The sequence below is a fragment of the Falco punctatus genome, assembly GCF_963210335.1.
Source record: "Falco punctatus genome assembly, chromosome: 11".
Lineage (NCBI taxonomy): Eukaryota > Metazoa > Chordata > Aves > Falconiformes > Falconidae > Falco > Falco punctatus.
The window spans coordinates 13,674,497-13,689,720 of record NC_137591.1 but is presented as its reverse complement, the minus strand read 5'-3'; the positions used below and the strand labels follow the sequence as shown (position 1 = coordinate 13,689,720).

The window sequence follows — 15,224 nt, the reverse complement described above, 5'->3', positions numbered from 1 at the left end:
GCTTTGCACAGGTTTTTTTGTTTCCTTTTTGTTTTGCACAATAAAAAAACCCAGAGGTCGAGATTTCACCTAGATTGTGCTTTCTGACTGTGTCCTTATTTATAATCAATACTCTTCCATTGATTTAGGTAAACAAATGAGGGATGATGTGGACATCTGAGCTGAGATTGAATAGAAGGCTACAGTTTTTATTATAGCATGCCCCTCCCCCCCCTTTTTTTTTACCCCTTCTAATTTATGGCAAGGAGGAGGAAGAAATCTTTCCTGTGCAGAAGATTCTGTACTCCCTTCTTGCTCGTTTTTAAAAGTTCAAGGTCTGATTCTCAGTCTGACCTGCTGGTAGATTAGATGCCCAGTCTATATTCATGTGCCTTCTTATTCTTTGCCGTTAGCCACAGTGGCTCTGCCTATTTCATGGAAACACTCGTGGCCAAATAATATACATAAAACTTGTGATATACTGTAAAAAATTAGTATTGAGACTTAGCATCTCCCTGCTTGGTGATGATTTAGAGAAAGCACAAACACCTACTCTGTTGCAGTCATTTGGAATTTTCTATTAGAAAAAATATTTTTAAACTTTGTAGACGTGAGACTTGCTTCAGGGAGAAGTAACTACATTTTTCCTAAGTCATGACTGAATAGATCAGATAACTGTTTTCCTAATGGTACCTTGCCAGTGTGGAATCTTCCAGGTAATCAGGTATGGTCTGAAAAATTGACCTGAAATTTGGGGAAGATAACAACATTTCATCACGGAAGATAAAATGGTACAGTCCATTCACTGCCTTGAGATAAAGAAAGCTTACAGCCTGAAAACTGAGACTTTTTGTGTTGATCAGAGTAGCGATGAGCCAGATAGGCAACGTTAGATAAAGCTGTGGTATCAGACTCTTTTTGAATGCTTAAAGATCAACAGGAACAAATTAAAGTCCACTTCATGTCAAAGTGGCTTACAAAATCCTATTAGTATTAATTATTACTGTAGATCTTTCTGAATACCTTTGTCAATCAGTGTTTTTAAGCAGTTTGTTCGCACGCTGCAGGCAGAGCTGGTTTTACCTTAAAGGAAACATAAGCTTTATTTTAGAACTTTAAAGTGTACAAGTCTTTTCTGCAAGATGTAAACACAAGGGATTTTAAAACTTTTGGTTGAAATCTGCACCTCCAGGAAGAATCTCTGATGTGTTCAGAACATGGAAGATTGGAAATCAGGACCAGTTTGTATGTCAGGAACTCCCTGGTGTTGTCAGAGCTTCAAATGACCCAACAGCCTGCAAATGTCACATTTAAAATTCTGTCTTCATGCCTGCCTCTCAGCATAAATGAATTAAACAGCAGAGCAGGCAGCCAGTCAATATGTTCTTAACAGTGAGAGTGAGCAATGAAACAGTTTGGGGGTTGTTTGGAATCAGTAAATAGAAAGTGCATGGAATGGCTCACCTAGAGGAAAATCTCAAATAGGAAACGGAATTAACCTTTAAGATGGTCGACCAGACGAAATGTCATAGTAGTATTTTTACAACATTAGGTGGGTAATAACCACAGAGGGTTCATTTGGCTACTGTATGTTATACTGCAATAGAATCTTGCACTGTGGAAAGGCAAGAATCTGTTTTTATGTGCTCTGATCTGTTTGCTAAACATATTTACCAGTAGTATAGAGCTGTGGTCTGCACAAGGCAGCAAACCAGACCCAACAGAACTGCAGATGTTTTTGATGTAAAGAAACAGAATAAAATGACCACTGTAGCTGTAGTGTCAGGGAGTCGGGCGTTATGCCCCAGTGATGTATGATGGCGATGCCCTTTTTGAGCCTTTAGGAGCTGTCGCCGGTTAAGTGTTCTCTGCATCAGTGTCCTGGTGAATGAGTACTGCAGAGATCATAATGTATCATTTCTGAGGGACCTGTGACAACTGGGATGCAGTGCAAGGGCCATAGTAAGTTTTACGAGCAAGTGTTTTTTGCGTTAAGAAAAAAGAAAGAAATTACAAGAAATAAAAAATGAATAAAACTAGTGAATAGTATTTGTGGTGTTACGATCCTCTATCCAAACGGGTAATCCCTGTGGTTTAGCGTGGGCCTTTGTTGTTGGTTCTGTATCATACGTAAGATTTCTTTCGTGTTAACCCATGTTTTATTTACCTCTAGGCAGAAATAAAGGCATCAGTATTTTATATTTATAGCATGAATATACATCAAAATTTCACAATCTTAGGCAGGTGTCCTAAATCAGTATAATGCCAAAGTACATTTTAGTTACAGTTAGTAACCAACATGGCCACTAATTCTATCCAAATTTCACTGTAAATTTATTCTCCTGAACACTACTAAAAGTCTGCAAGCTTTCCTTGGGCATTTATATGTGATTTCTAATGTTCTCTTGAGTGCTTAATCTCTGGTACTTTAGAAAATATTATACTAATGACCAGAAATAACCTTTTGATTTCTAATCTGATTATTCCACAAGAAAATTTCAGATTTGTTACATCTAAACTGTTTAATGAAAGGAGGCGCAGAATCTGATTTTGGGATTGATCTTAAACTTTATAGCACTAGGAACTATTTATTATTATAGTAGTATAAAAACAAAAGCGTAACAACCCTATAAAGTTCACAGTTCTAACTCTCAGAAATGTGTTACATCTAATGCATTAGACCATGGTTAATTAAAAAGACAAATGTGAAGAAATTAAATAGCAGAATGAAAACAAATGCTGTCATTTAAGCCACTAGTTTTTAGACACAAATTAAAATCAGACATTTGTAAGTAAAGTAGCTTTCTCAGTTTTCAAAAACAAAAAAGAAAAATGGGTGCTTTTAATTGAAATAAACTGTTACTGCTTGGTAAAAGAATGCATTTCATAATATAAACTTGGGAAAAATTGGCAAAAGTTAAGCTTTCAGAGGAACACCCGCATAAGACAGCTTTTCTAATGAGGTTCTTTGTGCACAGCCATGCATACCATGCAGCTATTTGGAGTCAAGTTTATGAATAGTAAGGCCAAAAAAAGGGAAGGGTGCAGAAAAAGGAAAAACTACTTTAATTCTGCACTTATCTTTAGTTGAAACAGGTCTGGTGAAAGAACAGGGGAAACTGTGTTTGAGAAGATTGTTTTCTTTTATCATAAAGGATATTCATTGCTGGCCTTCCAATTCAGCAAGGTATTTTAATAAAAGTACCTTAGTGCCATTGCTTATGTTCTGAATGTCATGATGCGTTAACGTATTTTAACTAACTGGGATTTAGGATACTGAAGAGATTTAAGTTGTTACAGGTGTTTTACTGGTGGAAGAATGTTTTATTGACAAGAGGCACATTCCAGTGGATAAATGCCAAATCTCCTGATGTTGTTATAATTGAAAACAAAATGAAACAGCAAATTCAGACCACAGTGAAGTTGCATACTTACTTTAGTCCATTGTAAAATATTAAGCAGATAAATTAATATGCTATTAAAACAGGATGGTATTGCAGAAAACTAAGATCCAGCCCATAGTGGCGATTGCACGCACAATTGACTTAAAATTTGACATGAATTACAGATGCACATTTACTTATAAATAAGAGCTCCTAGGTATTTTCTCCTGTAGAGGAATGTCTGAGGGGATGTTAGATGTAATTTCTAATTAAATTAGATTGCGTTTCCTTTTGGAGGTGTGTGTTAAGTTTTTGGGGTTTTTTTTAGAGTTTTTAACCAGTGCCTTTCTGTAGCCTCCCTGTAGATGCCTCAGTGGAAAATACCTTCTGTAATCAGAGGAGATTACTGGGCAGACCATGCTAACCCTGTTGAGTCATACGCGTGTTTATTCCTGATTCTAGTTGAGCAACCCGTGTGAGCACCGTTAGCTTTGCTGAGTCTCTTCAGAGGATGTTAGGGAGTTGCCACATCCAGTCAAGTTTGAGGCTGTTGACTGCAGTCCACAATAAGGGAAATTAAGTAAGAAATTGAAGAAAGATGATGAGAAGGGGATCTCCAGAGTTATAACATGACTGTAGAGCTGCAATTCTGTATTAAGTCTTGCAAGAAGCTTTTTGTTTCCATAACTTCTGTGCTTCTGTAACAAGTTTGCCCTTCTCATCCCCCGCCCCCCCCCAAAAAAAAAAATAAAAATATCCTTTTGGTTAGAGGATTAGTTTTTATTAATTCTTGGGGCCTCATTCTCATATAGTAGAGGGGTGTTAGTTTATTGCATTTGTTGATGTTATTCCTGTTTCACACTGATTTAATTGAGAGAGGTTTTCTTCAGCAGCGTGTGGCAGAAATTGTTGAAACAGTATTAAGAAAATAGAACACTATGTTGTATAGATTTTTTTGAAGTATTATTTGATTATCTATAATACAACAGTTTTAGCTCTCAGACTTAAATGTTTTCACAAACGTTAAATTAAAGTGATTTTATGTGGCTTGTGATCTGTGAATTGCTCGATATGAAAATTAACCCATCACGTGCTGATACAGTCTTGAAAGTATAACTTGAACATTCAGGGATCACAGTGGTGCCTTGCCCATTGGCCTGTAGCTGCCCTTTGGCAGTTGTTATGTTTCAGGAGGTCCTCTCATGCTGGCTACACCTGTGCTGGTGGTGGAGTCTTGGTTCCTATTTATGTTTTATAAAAACTAGTAGTGGTGTTCAGAACTTCGGCCAAGTATGTGGGGTGTTTAGTAGCACAGCAGTTACCCAGATTTTGATATTTTTGGTGCAGACAGTAATTTTGGTTTATGGATAATAACTTATTAAAAGTTTTTAAAGTGCTTTGATACTTGATACACTTTACTGTGTCTTTACAGGCTAAGAGGTTCAAAACCAACTTGTGATACTTAGACGTGTCAGGTTGGATGTGTAAAGTTTTAGACACAGCTATTTATACATTCCATGAAAATCCATTCCTGTCGCTGTGTTTGAAAATAACTTTAAAGCATAGCTTGCTTTTTAAAACTCTGATCATGGTATTCAGCTAGATGATGTCAGAGATAAAATATGACCTTTCATCAAAAGGTCCAAATTTTGCTGTACGTGTTAGCCCAGACACAACATCTTTTCTGGATTGTTTTTCTTTGTCAGAACTGATTTTTTTCAGGATGATTAAAAATTGAAATATTCCTACCAAAGATTAGAAAGTACTCTCATTTTGTAATTTAGTTTTATTTTAACAAAATACGTTATGTGGCTACTCAACAAAAAGCTTTGTGTCATGTTCACCTTGCACTAGGACCCCTGCCTGGTCAGGCTTTACTTTTGCAATTCTGATCAAAATACTGAAGACAGTGTCGTCCCCTTACCATTGTCACTTTTTGTGGCCACTTTGGGGTATATGGAGAACAGCAGCCCGTTCTGGCAGAGTTCATGTCTGTCTGTTCCAGACTAGAGGTGAGAAAAGCTGTTTCTGGTGCGTGCCGTGGGAATCTGTCGACATCCTCTTCCTCACAAGCTGATCTGAAGTCCTTTCTGGGGCTCAGGCATTCTGACTATTTTCATGTGCAGAACTAAATCCAGGTGTGCTGTGCGCATTTTGCTGGTCTGGGTTTTCTTCGTCTAGGGCACTTGGGATCTATAGTAGTTAGAAATTAATATGTTTTACTAAGATTCTTTTTTTCAATTCCTTTTCTGTATTAAAAATAGGTTTGTGAATTGTGTAACCTGGAGGTGGTTTGCTTGCATTTTAGCACTCTTAATGAAGTGGGCTCAAGTGGAATCATGACTGGATGTTATCCAGGAAATAAGAACTTGCTTCTTTCCTTAAATTATATACAGCATGTGGGTTTAATTTCTCTTACTGTTGCAAGAGGTTATTTAATATTTTTTTTTTTTACTGCATTTAAATTGAATGCTACCTAGTAGAAAACTCAGTGCTCAAAAGGAGCAGAAAAAAACTTTCTGTGACAAGCTATTACTGCACGGTTTTGCCAACCACCAAATATGTCATAGAGCAGCAGAGATATTCCTGCCAGCGCTCTGCCATTTGGTGCATATAGGTGCTTTGAAGTTCATTCTATAGTATTACTTCTAAAATTAAGGTTGATTTAAAAAATTGCGAGTAGCAGAGTCTGGCTGTGTGAGTCACGTAATGTATGTAATGTGTACTTTTAAATCTGGAGAATTAATGTTTAATTATTTTGATAGTACTGTTTTCTATAAATAATAAATTAAGACTGGAATAGTTGCCTGTTTCTCTGACTAACTCCCAAGAAATCACCAAACATAATCTTGACCTGGTTTTAGACGGTACTTATCTTTTGGTGGCAAAACATTAAACCAGAAACATTTTCAGGTATTTTTTCATCTAGTGAGCTACTGCAGAATCAGTGGTGGTATTCAGGGTGTTCATATGTAAGCCAGTAGTCTGCACAATGTTGTGTCTCTCTTTTTTTTTTTTTTTTTTTTTTCTTATTCAGAAATGAAGTAGCATGTTAGCCTAATGAAATCTAATAAGCAAAGTTGTAGCATTCCTGAATAGCATGTATTTCTGTGTGTAGCATAAAGTATTTTTGTAAAAGATTTAAACTGTAATTTTTTTGATTTGCTGTTGTTTTTCTCATTAGTTCTTTCCAATCACAGAATACAATGATGTGGAGTTAGTGTAAATTACTGATGATCTGTTTTTACAGACAAGGCACAGCTGCTTTTGTTTTGCTGTGGTTTTCATCTGAGCATGAGGGAAACCCTCTGGAAGCAGAGACCTAGTAAAGCAGTCTTTGTTCTTCCATCTTCTCATTAAAGGACTGTTGTGGGTGATCACTTTCTGCTTATCTAGGGTCATTATTTTACTGTTTCTCAACCACAGGGAAAGTTCTGCTTCTTTATCTCTTTGTTAAGATGAAATATTAGATGAAAGCTCTTCTCTTAGTCTTCAAGTACCTTAGAATTATTTTTCTTTCAAATGCTGCCTCCCAAATCTTAAAAAATTTAGCAGTAGTTATGAGAAAATTCATTTCTGTAAGGATAGACCACCAAAATATTCATGCATAGGGAGCTCCTTCGTCTGCACGCAACACTGCTCAGCAGAGCCAGAAAAGAAGCACGAGTGTTTTTGTTGCTGACCAAGCATTACAGGGGAACTGAATGTGGTATTAAATTCTTCACATTACAGCTGAATACAATGGATTGAATAACTAAAAGCATTGAAAGGTATCTTGCATGAGGAACCTGAACAGTCAGCTGTAGGGTTCTTGTTTTCAATGATTTCCTACTAGAAATACCACACTGAACATTTTCTGTAAGCCAAGAAGGGGAACCTTTGCCTGTTCCTGCTGCCCTGAGACATTGGAGATGGGTGGTAGCTTTTTGTTGCCGCAAATGTTGCGTGCATGGTCCATCATTCTTTCACTGTTTATGCGTGAAAAAATATAACTTTACCTCCTTCCTTGCGTTTTTTAAAAAAATGAAACCAAAGTATATTTTAAAAACAATAAAATTATCTCCTCTTTTTTTCCTATTACACAGCTCTGTTAAGAACAGATAGTTGAGCAGTTACTGTCAAAATGTTCTGTTTGGTGTGCGTGCACATTATTAGCTTGTCTGGGCATCCATAGGGTCCAGTCTCTGCTGTCATGTCTTGGAATGTAAATTTACTGCTTCTTCACAGAAGTGGCACCCAGCAAGATGATAGTAACCCCTAGATCATACTCTCTTTCAAAAATAGTAACTTCTTCAGAGAGATGCAACAGAAATGGATGCAACTGGTGTAGTGTTTTCAGAATGACTATTCTAGTACAGGTCCTGCAGTTTGGACAAAGGAGTATAGCACCAAACTTCAGGTTTTCTGAGGTCGTGTCTCTTTTCTCTTTCCCTGACCTATGAAAACCCTCATATTTAAAGATCGTCATAGTATCTTCCTTATTCTTCGGCATAGGATGGGAGATCAGTTTGACAGGCAGCTTGGAGTAATTTAACTAGGGGCTGCCCCTCAAGTGGCCACACTCTGCTCTCACCCATTCCTGTTAAGAGTCCTGTGCTCATTAAGTGCAGCAATGAGCTGAAAAATACTGCTTTAGAAAAAAAAAAAAAAAGGCATTTTTCAGCCTGGCTGGGTGTATGACTACAGAATTTCTGAAGCCAGCTAGAATAGGTAGTATCAGCCAAAGTTGATAAAGTGTATGTATAGTCCCAGAAAATGTTTATCTTTCTCATGAGCACGTAAGAGTATAAATACTTGTTACTCTGGAAGGTTGAAATGGAAATAAATTTAAGGCTTTTGTGCATATCATGGGACTGTCCAGTTTGCCCTTGAGAATACTGGTAATACGAGGCATTATATGTGAATGTAGTGTCATCCATTTCGTGGATTATGAGACATCAGTTTCATACCCACCAGCATATAGCAGCTGTACTGTTACAAAATCCATGAAAAGGTACCCTGGCTCTGTAGTAGCTATCATTGTTACAGGTGCCAGGTTGAATCTGCAGCATCTTTGAGAGGTAATTCCTGTAATCGTTTCTTTTTAATAAACACTATCTGAAATGTAAAATGAAGGAAGAGGTCCAGGAAGTGACTGTAACATGTCAAGCTTTGTTGAGTGCTGTAGATCTTTGTGGTTTACTCATCTGAACTTCAAATAACTGCATTTGGAGGGTTGGTAGTAGCTATCTGAACATGAACTCTAAAAATTTTTAGATTTCTTATATTAAAAAAAAAAAAAAAAAAGTGTTTTTTTCAGCTGAATCATCCCTGTGTTTGAAGATCCTGTGTGCCCAAACCTTTCAATATGCCGTACTGATCTTTCTGTGTCTCTGTTTTGGCTTTGGACAGATTGTGCCATGATTCCCTTTTGTTGTGCTTTACAACCTGCTCACAACTGTGATTTTGTAGTTACTGTTTCTGTTGTGCTGTAGCTGTGTTCAGAGCTTTATAGAGAGATGAGTTCAAAAATGTTTACAGCTTAAAGTAAACCACATACTGTGCTGGCAAAAAGCAAAACGAGGTTAACAGTAAGAGATTCTGATTTGTAGACTAAGACCATAAAGGACTGTTACATTAATCTCTTCTGACTTTCTGCACAAAGTACATAGATACTTTATTTATAATTTTGCCTTCTTTGTGGCTATATTGAAAATTAGGAAGGATGACTAGAAAAGAGAGTGAGTAGAGCTGGTAAATGTTTAATCAAAATATTGTAATTACGGGGGGAATATAAATGAGGAGGACAATTATGGCATATTAGTACCTATATGTGATTACAGAAAGTATGCACGATATTGCAGCTGTTCCTGAAGCAGCAATATGTACGTGTCCCTTGGGTCTCAGTTGCTAATGTCACGTGAATTGTTGCACAGTGCCATAGATAAAATATCAATAGCTGTCTCACTTTGTTTTGGGCAGCTGATACTAGAACTGCTGCTGCCACTGCAAATGTAAGGAGGTTATTTTAAAGTGAGATCTGTGATTTGAGACTCTTCGCTGTCCTTTGTGGTCATAATAAGCTTGGCTAATGTCAGAGCTTTTTTGCTAAAATTATCTCTCCAGCCATTTTCACTCTCAACATTCCAGCCCTCTATTAAGCTTATAATTCACTTTTTTCATTATTCTTTGCTTCCGTGAGATTTTTTTGTGATATACTGCTCTGCATTCATTTGCATTTGTCATTTATAAGCCTGGATTCTTACATGTTCTGAGTCTTTTTGGATTTGTCTGCACTGGGTCCCATTTATTTGCTGTTCCCTCAGATACTGGAACAGCGAATAGTATTTAGGTCACTGTGGTGAGTTGTCTCCAGTGGGGATAATTGAATAGGTTTTTCAGTGCATAATGGTATGCAAATAATATACCTTTGCCACACATGGGAATAGACTAAATATATGCACAAGCTTTCTGTGACCTTAATAGGTTTGTAGGCATCATAATACACCATGTGCTACTGTATTATAGTAGCTGATGTACGAATACTTTAAATGTGGTTCAGGGCAAAGAAATGTATGAAATAACTCATGAATTTCGTATGTGATCCACGCATCTTATTGCGTATGGAAGTGTATACAAGCAATATAGCTGATTTACTTTTGTAACATAAGCAGTAGGTTCTAATAATAGTCACCATTAATAAAGCAGAAGATTCTTAATGTCTTACACTTAGAATATACTAATTCATTACATTGGTAGAGTGTCTTCGTGCATGATGCGAGATGAAACTGAAAACTGGTAAAATGATTAATCCATTAGACTGTTTTTATGTTTATAATGTGTCACACATGAAATTAGCGTTTACAAAATTTTGCTTCTTTTTAGTTCATTTTTATTACAGGTTCTAGAGCAATTCAGGAAACAGATGCTGCATTTAAAAAAAAACTTTGCTTTAGTCAAGCTTTCTGTGCAAAAGAACACATTCTTCCTAAAACTTCATTTTACTTAAATTAACTTGTATTTCCACTGAGGATGGCTTAAATTAAGCACAAAGGGAGGCTTAGCGGTTTAGACTTCCATCAAATAAACTGCATAACTAAAAAGAGAAGATGCCAAGCCTTACACTCTTGTACTTGAAAGTATTGTTTCCCTGTCATGGGAACTCGAGATTAGAGAAATTATAAAGGCTTTGCATAAAAACAGGGAGTTAGAATTAATTTTTGCTTAAGCAGGGAAGTGTCAAAAGCCTATTATGGTAATTTTTCAATTTTGTCTTAACTGTTCACACATTTTAAAATAGTTGTACAGTTGAGTGGAGGCGTAATTGATGTGTTGTGGTTTCTTTTCTTATTTCCTTGGGCCATCATAAAACATAGCTTAGGTGCACTTAGGCTTGGAAGAAGTAGGTGTGCTAATTAAGTAGATGAAAATTTTCATATCATAGTGAGAAAATTTGCCTAATGGATTGGAATAGTATTCTGAGAATGGTTCCCCTATTCTTAATTACATCCAAGTACCAAATATCAATATTAGATGAAGACAACTAAACCACAGAAACCTTAGTGAGAAAATGTAATTCCTAGCAGTAGAATTTTGGGTTGTGGAGACTATCATGTTCATTATTATTATAGTAAACAGTAGCAGTAAAAGTCCACATAAAAAAAATATGTTACTTAATAATTTTATTCATTGTCTTTTAATGTAAATTAAAAGCTGAAAATACCATGGAATGAAGAGCTACTGCTACGTTTATTTTGTTAATCTTTATTGAATTAAAACATTATAAATCTTGTCGATATCATAACAGCCTGTAAAGTGCTAGGGCAGTAATTTAAAATTTATGCTTGACCTAGAATAAATTTTTAAGACTTCCCTGATTAAAGGAACACTGATTTAGCAAAACCTTTTAATGGTAAATTAAATCACTTTTTCTTTTAGTAAATACAGTATTTAACAGAAGAAATACTGTTCCAGAGTGGCATTCATTTTAGTGATCAGTTTTGCAGTTCCATAGGAGGAGTCTTTGGTGGAACAAGTTTTGCATTCAGAATGAGGCTTACTAGCAAATGTGAAAGTAAGCAGTACTCCTAAGTGGTCGTTGATTAGTAAGACTTCTGTTTTTATATGCAGAGGAAGGGCTTCTTTCCTAGCTTGCAGCTAATTTTTCTGTAGAAGTCTCTTTGGGGCTATGAAGGAGCTGCCTTTGGCATCCCCAAATTATGCCTAACTTGTTTGGAATTTTTCTGGCTTTGTCTGCAGTAGAAACTGGTGAAAAGACAGGTCTGCTGTATTACAGGGATGAGGTGTATTCTGCTTTATCAGTTTTCCTGACACTGCTGAATGGCTTCTGTCCAGATCCACTTTCATTTTCTCTTAACGTGTACTTTAGAGTGGCCTGATTCTTCCTTAGCTGCTCTTTCCCCAAAAGCTGTGAACAGGAACTATCTCACTGAAAGTACAATAGTGTCATGCAGTTTTTGTGAGATGAGGCCTGGATAGGAGGGTCAGCATCTATTCTGGCTGTTAAATTAGTTTTCCAGTTTACAGGTTTCTGATGTTTTGTATTTGTGTCCCTGGAATAATAATGCCAGGAGTAAGAAAGCCAAGTGTGTGATGGATGTGCATGTGGAGTGGAGAGGAAAGGCAGGGTTGCTGTTAGATCCTTAGGTGAAGGGCAAAGTATTTCTTAGTTTTTATTCTTTATTTTATTGCTTGTTTCTGTGCTCACTGCAATCAGTATTAACATCAGTGTGTGTGTAAGCACGTGTAATTTGAGTGTAAGACTAAATGCTTGGCTTAGTTTGTGTTACCTGTCACTAAATATATGCAGGAGCAGGACCTTTCTATATAAAGCAGATTACTGAAGTATGTTATAGTAGGTTGTCCAAGATGAAAGATTTAATTCCATTTTCTGGTGTCAGTTCAGTGTTCTGTAACGTTTTCATTTCTCACATAACCTTGAACAGTTTTTATTAATCATTACTTTTTTATTGTTTACACATGAAAGCTTCTCTGATAGACAGTATTTCTTTAAATGTTTTTTCAGTCACTAGTAAAATTAGCAGTAACAGTTTTGCTAGGTTTTTTCTTCCATCTACTATATTTTTTCTGAGGTTATGCAGCATAAAAAGTAGCTGTTACCAATAAGCTCGCATTGATAAGGAAAAAACATAAATGTTATCAGTTTTAGCTTGACGGATTTTGCAATACTGTGATGGCAGATACCTTCCTGAACACTTTTCCTCAAGTGAAGGCAATGTTAGCTCTACATATATTCAAACATTTATCCCACTTAACCGTGTAAACTTAGTGAGGTGTTATTGGTGGTTTTTTTGTGTTAATTATGTTTTGTTTACTCTTCAATGGCATGCTGTGTGGAGCATGGCAGTGTAACTCACAAGCTCTTGACAGGACTGATGAATGGCCAGAGATAGAGATATTGGCAGGCTGCTCTCTAGTGCTCTGTCTGGAATTGTTTTCCTAAATAATTCAGAGGGTTGAAATTTGATGGAATCATTTCCATTTGAAGAATGAATGGAAGGGGTAAATGAATGAAGACTCCAGTAATGGAGCAGTTGTGTTGGACAGACAAGACAGCATTCCGCATTGTCATTCCTGCTCACATTCTCTGTATGAGGTTGTGATTCGACTTTGTGCAAGTGATTACTTCTGTAATGACTGCTTTCTTACTCGGCTGTGGAGCCCTGCTGTAGCCAGCTCTGTCCTCCCCTCGGCATCCCTCCGGGGTGAGAGGCCCTGGATGTTGACAGCTGTCTCCTCTGGCTCAGTGTTTCTTGAGAAGTGTGACTCCAGTGGTGGGGCTCTTTGAACTAGTGAGTGTTTGCATATTTTCAGCAGGGAGTGCTTCACATGAAAGACTATCTACAAATACCTGACTGACAAACAGATGATGAGCAGTACTTACAGGGGACTGAGTGACAACGTGACATCACTAGGGCAGTAACCTGTGGATAGTTTAGATGGTAGGCAGGAAAGGTGCAACTGGTTTGCCACAAGGTAAGACCATCTGTGGTTTTATCTTTGTTAAAGACTTACCTTTTCAGAAAGATGTTGATACTGTACCTATTGCGTGTGGTAGTCTGGGAGGGTGTGTACTCGGCTACGCTCATTCCTTCTTCCAGAAAGATGGTCTTTGTTGAGCCCCACATGGTATTTGACTGATGAACCTAGTGTCATGCAAATATCATGCAGGAACAGTGAACATTTACGATACCATAACATTGCTTTTTTTTTTTAATGGCAGCTGCCTACAAAAACTTTGCAGGAATGGATCTGCTCTCTGGGACTCCTTGTTCTTTGACACACCAAGCACAACTGAAATAGCTTTCTGCTCTAGGCGTAACTACATGCAACCACTAAATAAGTGTCTGTGTTACTGCTGTGTCCATGTTTTAGGATTTGTTTCTGAGGTTGTATAGCAGCTAGAGTAGCCAAAAGTATTAGGTTGATGTTTCAGAACAGTTTTTTCCTTTTCCTTTTTCTCCGCTCACACAGAGTGTATGTACAATGTAAACTTGAGTGAGAATACTTGTCTGGCATACCAGTGCAAAACTACTGAATACAAAATTGCCTTTAAAAGCTGGGTGGTAGTGGGGAACAAACCAATCTATCACCAGCTGTAACACACTGATTTCTCACTGAAAATGAAAATGTTTTGCAATAAACAGCCATATTTGATCTTGCTCATATAAATGTGCAGGCAGCTTTTGCCTCAGCCCTGATTCTCCCTCCATCCATTTTTTCATGCCTGCCTCTTAAATCTAATGCTGTTTTGAGTTTTGCAAGCTGGAGCTAGAAAATGTGGAGCTCTGCTGCACACACGTATAATGTAGCACACAGCTCAGGGCAAAGGAGAACTTTTAAAATTATAGTTGTAGAGATTTAAGAAATGAGCAGTAAAAACTGTGTGAATAAGGAATATTTATTTGGATTTCAGTTTCTTAAAATGTTGCTGTTGAGAGATTTTATTAGATCTTTTACTCAATATGGCATATTGAATATAAGACTAATGTTGTCTAACATCTGTTGTTAATACAGCCTGTCACCTGGAAATAAATTAATAGATACACATGGGATATCCAGAAAAAAAATGTGTGGTTAGAAGCGTTACTACTACCTTGAAAGGAATAGCATAATAATTTATGAACATCATGGTTACTCCATATAAACAGGAACAACTTCATTTGAATTTGAATGGTCAAAATTATACTTCATAATGGAAGTTCTAAGACATACAGTTAATTTTATAAGATTAAGAAAAAAAAACCTGCCTCAAAGCATATTGATTTAAAAGCATTTGAATGGACTCACCTTGTGGTGAGAGTTGTTCCAGAGAGACGCTATGGGAAATCCAAGTTAGATTTCCACGGAGGAGGTGGGAGTGCTGTCCTCCTTCGAAAGATTGGGCGTCGTGCTTAAAAGAACAGTACTCTGAGAATAGCTTGGCCCTATTTGCAGTTGTATTTTTGTGACTACGAAATATTTTTCTCCCTCTAGTAGCTCCTACACACCCTTTTAGTCTCCTTTGTTCTTTGCAGCTGCTGTTTCTGTCTGTTTCACCCAAAGTTTTGGTAGCAGAGAGTGAGTTGCTTTTACATCTGGTCATTTTTAGATGTTCCTCTCCACTGAGGTCTGCCTTGCTAGTGCATATTTTTGCCGTTTTCTAACCCCCTCCAGCGTAAGGACCTTGCAGTTTATCTTTCTGTCTGTGGCATGGCACTGTGCACTGAATGCCTTTAGTCTTGTTTTTGCCAATGATCCTTTTCTTGTTTAAGTTAATTAAATGTAAACATATTAAAAAAGAAGGATGCCTCTCAAAGTGTAAGGGTGGCCAAGTTTTGAATACTGAGTCTGCTTAAGCTG

At 37.1% G+C, this 15,224-nt stretch overlaps 1 protein-coding gene across 1 annotated transcript in view; it reads left to right on the top strand.

Moving 5' to 3' along the window:
* PIGK (phosphatidylinositol glycan anchor biosynthesis class K) overlaps window positions 1-15,224 on the top strand; it is a 68,380-nt gene that overhangs the window by 45,882 nt on the left and 7,274 nt on the right. The gene's annotated exons all lie outside the window — the stretch shown is intronic.